We start from the raw sequence: 5,000 nt of genomic DNA on the forward strand, positions 1-5,000 counted from the left end.
TCCCCCGGAACCCAAAAGCTTTGGTTTCCCGGAGGCTGCCCGCCGAGTCATCGGAGGAACTGCGGCGGATCGCTGGCTGGCATCGTTTATGGTTAGAACTAGGGCGGTATCTGATCGCCTTCGAACCTCTAACTTTCGTTCTTGATTAATGAAAACATACTTGGCAAATGCTTTCGCTTCTGTTCGTCTTGCGACGATCCAAGAATTTCACCTCTAACGTCGCAATACGAATGCCCCCGCCTGTCCCTATTAATCATTACCTCGGGTTCCGAAAACCAACAAAATAGAACCGAGGTCCTATTCCATTATTCCATGCACACAGTATTCAGGCGGGCTTGCCTGCTTTAAGCACTCTAATTTGTTCAAAGTAAACGTGCCGGCCCACCGAGACACTCAATAAAGAGCACCCTGGTAGGATTTCAACGGGGTCCGCCTCGGGACGCACGAGCACGCACGAGGCGGTCGCACGCCTTCGGCTCGCCCCACCGGCAGGACGTCCCACGATACATGCCAGTTAAACACCGACGGGCGGTGAACCAACAGCGTGGGACACAAATCCAACTACGAGCTTTTTAACCGCAACAACTTTAATATACGCTATTGGAGCTGGAATTACCGCGGCTGCTGGCACCAGACTTGCCCTCCAATAGATACTCGTTAAAGGATTTAAAGTGTACTCATTCCGATTACGGGGCCTCGGATGAGTCCCGTATCGTTATTTTTCGTCACTACCTCCCCGTGCCGGGAGTGGGTAATTTGCGCGCCTGCTGCCTTCCTTGGATGTGGTAGCCGTTTCTCAGGCTCCCTCTCCGGAATCGAACCCTGATTCCCCGTTACCCGTTACAACCATGGTAGGCGCAGAACCTACCATCGACAGTTGATAAGGCAGACATTTGAAAGATGCGTCGCCGGTACGAGGACCGTGCGATCAGCCCAAAGTTATTCAGAGTCACCAAGGCAAACGACCGGACGAGCCGACCGATTGGTTTTGATCTAATAAAAGCGTCCTTCCATCTCTGGTCGGGACTCTGTTTGCATGTATTAGCTCTAGAATTACCACAGTTATCCAAGTAACGTGGGTACGATCTAAGGAACCATAACTGATTTAATGAGCCATTCGCGGTTTCACCTTAATGCGGCTTGTACTGAGACATGCATGGCTTAATCTTTGAGACAAGCATATGACTACTGGCAGGATCAACCAGGGAGCTGCGCCAACTAGAGCTGAGCAGCCGGCCGCCCGGGAGTGTGTCCCGGGGGGCCCCGCGCGAACACGCAAGCGTCCGCTCAATCATTCTGCAAACAGGAGGAGGCTGAGCTCCCCTGCACAATACACCTCGAAACCCTCTCAGGTCCCGGCGGCGCGCAGCGCCGTCCCAAGTACTTGGTCGGGTTCGAGAGAGGCGCAATCGCCCGGAGTTAGGCGAGTAGACGCTTTCGGTGCGACCACCCGTGCTCCCAACTGAGCTTGCCGCTGCCGACAGAGGCCCGGGAGCGTGCTGTCGTGGCATTGCCGGCGGGAGACAACACGCGCCACCTACGGTGACCGGCAGCTCCAACGCCAGCGCCACAGAAGGACAAAAGCCCCACTTGGGTGCCGAAGCGAACTCTCCCAGCACAGCGCACGCGCCAACACATCCGCACAGCTGCGATACAAACCACCAGCGAGAACCGCTGGGGCGACCGAGCAGCAGACGGCGTCGCGGCGCCGAGCGCCGGGCGGCGGCGCATCCTCAACGCACACAGTCCTCAATCGGACCAGCACACTGAAGATGTCCCACCGCGCTTCGCACCGGGCCCGCGAGGACCTACTTTGGCCGCACGGCGCCGCGCGCAGGGTGCGCCGGCGCGCAGCTGCGACGCCTGCCGCGTCCGTCGGCCGGCGCGCCTGCCACTGGCCGCCCCCACCAGCCGGCTGTAGCGCGTGCGCCCACGCACCGCGCGGCCAGCACGCCGGGAGGCGCCCCCTCACCGGCCGGGGACGGTCCCACCCAGCCACCACCGCGTATCGCTTCACACCCAGATGCCGTTCAGTTTCATCGGCATGGTGGGTATCGCTGGAACAACCGGTTAGTACCTCAACCTATCGTCGCCATCACCGATTCACCCCTAGCGAGAACAACCGCACCACAACGGGTTACCATTTCTTCATTTGCGTAACTTCACCAGAAAACGTAGGCGTCCATCGCCATTAGCAACTTCAACGATTATTGCATGCCTGTGTCAGGTGTCACGCCACACTACGTCTGCCCACATACACGCAACAAAATGTGCACGCCTAGACAATACGTGGAAGGTGGCCCCCGTACGTATGCGATGTCCATTGCTCGAACGACTGTCAACCGGCCTCTGTAGCATGTCGCAGATATGGAACGCGGTGCACCATGCTATCACGGTGTTTGAGGAGAGACGACTAGGTCCGAATACATCAACACACAGCTCATGCTGATCGCCATCCACGGCGTCCGTTCCTCCCACACGTCTCTATGGCGTACCACACTGCAATCCAGCTCTCATAGGGAGACGACACGTAGCTGCGTGCACAATATTTGCACTGTATGGTCCGCCGTTTTTGGGCGCAGTCGTTGTACGGTCACACATGTGCCACGATGTATCATTCAGTACATAAGGACGAATGTGCAGTACAGATTGTGGTTCACGCGTACGACATCAGCGGACAGTTGACACAGGCCGCACCACAACGTAGCCTGCGTACGTCGCATGCGAAGGGCATTGAACATGCAAACTTGTCACCAACCAGCTTGCGAAGGCAGGGGGCAAGGTGGGGACGTGGGGACGTGGGGAGGGGTGGGGGGGGGGGGGGGCGGCATGTACGTCCTGCTGCCATCCACATTACAGTGTACAGCAGGAGCATGTGGAAAGTCAGCAAGACTTGCAAGGTGTTTTAACATGAAGCGATACACAGGGGAGCGGGCAGTGCGAGTAGCGAACTATATTGCGAGGGTTGCGGGTGGGCAACACTACACTAATTGAACGAGTCGTATAACAATTACAGAGCAGGTTTAGGCGACAACGTGGGTTACGTTAGCGGACAACGTGGGTTACGTTAGCGGACAACGTGGGTTACGTTAAGGCACAACATGGGTTACGTTAAGGCACAACATGGGTTACGTTAAGGCACAACATGGGTTACGTTAGGGCACAACATGGGTTAGGTTAGGGGACAACATGGGTTAGGTTAGGGGACAACATGGGTTAGGTTAGGGGACAACATGGGTTAGGTTAGGGCACAACATGGGTTAGGTTAGGGCACAACATGGGTTAGGTTAGGGCACAACATGGGTTAGGTTAGGGCACAACATGGGTTAGGTTAAGGCACAACATGGGTTAGGTTAAGGCACAACATGGGTTAGGTTAAGGCACAACATGGGTTAGGTTAAGGCACAACATGGGTTAGGTTAAGGTACAACATGGGTTAGGTTAAGGTACAACATGGGTTAGGTTAAGGTACAACATGGGTTAGGTTAAGGTACAACATGGGTTAGGTTAAGGTACAACATGGGTTAGGTTAAGGTACAACATGGGTTAGGTTAAGGTACAACATGGGTTAGGTTAAGGTACAACATGGGTTAGGTTAAGGTACAACATGGGTTAGGTTAAGGTACAACATAGGTTAGGTTAAGGTACAACATAGGTTAGGTTAAGGGTACAACATAGGTTAGGTTAAGGTACAACATAGGTTAGGTTAAGGTACAACATAGGTTAGGTTAAGGTACAACATAGGTTAGGTTAAGGTACAACATAGGTTAGGTTAAGGTACAACATAGGTTAGGTTAAGGTACAACATAGGTTAGGTTAAGGTACAACATAGGTTAGGTTAAGGTACAACATAGGTTAGGTTAGGTTTAGGTTACACGTTGTTGTAAGGAAAGGTGTAGGGGGGGGGGGCGGGGGGCGGCAGGTTCCTTGATAGCTGATTATAGTAAGTGAATGCTTGTGACATGATCAGATTTGTCACGTCAGGATGCACCTTTGGCTTATTAGAGGCGGCGCTCCAATTCTATGCTTGTGTGAGACCTGTGTCTTTGACTCATGTCATTGTTTGTGCGCTGTGACAGGAGGGTACTATTGTGATGTTGGGTGCACCGTTTGTATAGGACATGTGTGGGTGTTGGTGCCTGGTCTGCGCAATGGTGGATGTCGAAAGGCTGGGATATTGTATTTTCCGCATGGACCTCCTGGTCTGGTTGTGATAGTGTGGATTGTGTAATGTGGCGGAGAAGATGCACTGGATGTTGTTCCATGCTGGTGCTTACATATTGTATGTGCGCCCGTTAGAAGCAGAGAGTGGTGCGTGATCAGAGTGTCTGGCTGACGTGTGGTTCCCATTGTGGGCAGACTCTTTCAGCATGTATACGGACAGTTGTGTATATTTGCTGTAGTTTGATGGCTCTGCATTGATTACTAATCAGCGCCGTGTGTACGGGTAATCTGGTTCCAGTCCAAAATGTTCCATCTGTGTACATTAGTGACAAAGACTCTCCCCATGCAGTGGGGCTCGGTCTGTTATAGCTCTTCCGCGTAATATATTTGCCCCACGTTTTTGCGACTGCGAGTGCGAGTGCAACGCGCATGGGGACCGACATGCTGATGGCTCGGTATCGGACGCCGTACAGTGAGCAACGCGATCGCGTCTCTCGCTCGTAAGTGGTACAGGTCGCGGCTCATGTATAGGGACAGCGGGAATGTCGCATATTGGAAATAACTCTTCATGAAACGCAAGTTATAGGGGTGGATTGCACTTTACGAGTGCGGGAAACTTCCGCCGTTCATCCGCTGGAGGTGCGAGTTTGGCGGTTGGGGTGGTGCACGAACGGGTGCGGGTGGAGTCATTGCCGGTCCACGGCTTCGTGCGGCAGAGCCACTGGAGATTGGGTGCTATGGTCGACAGAGGCTGCAGGCTTTGTGGGTGGCGTCGAAAGGCGGGCACTGTGGCGCCATCGCTGTCTTAATCGGCTTGGCGTCGCATAGATGGCGGT

The 5,000-nt window shown here is 53.9% G+C and overlaps 1 non-coding gene across 1 annotated transcript in view; it reads right to left on the reverse strand.

Moving 5' to 3' along the window:
* Window positions 1-1,208, reverse strand: part of LOC124733631 — a 1,907-nt gene extending 699 nt beyond the window's left edge. The window contains exon 1 of the ribosomal RNA XR_007009042.1: window positions 1-1,208. This exon is cut by the window's left edge and continues 699 nt beyond it. This is a non-coding gene — a ribosomal RNA (small subunit ribosomal RNA).
* Between the last annotated feature and the right edge of the window lie 3,792 nt (window positions 1,209-5,000).

Source organism: Schistocerca piceifrons, unplaced genomic scaffold, assembly GCF_021461385.2.
Source record: "Schistocerca piceifrons isolate TAMUIC-IGC-003096 unplaced genomic scaffold, iqSchPice1.1 HiC_scaffold_1402, whole genome shotgun sequence".
In the NCBI taxonomy this organism is placed as follows: domain Eukaryota; kingdom Metazoa; phylum Arthropoda; class Insecta; order Orthoptera; family Acrididae; genus Schistocerca; species Schistocerca piceifrons.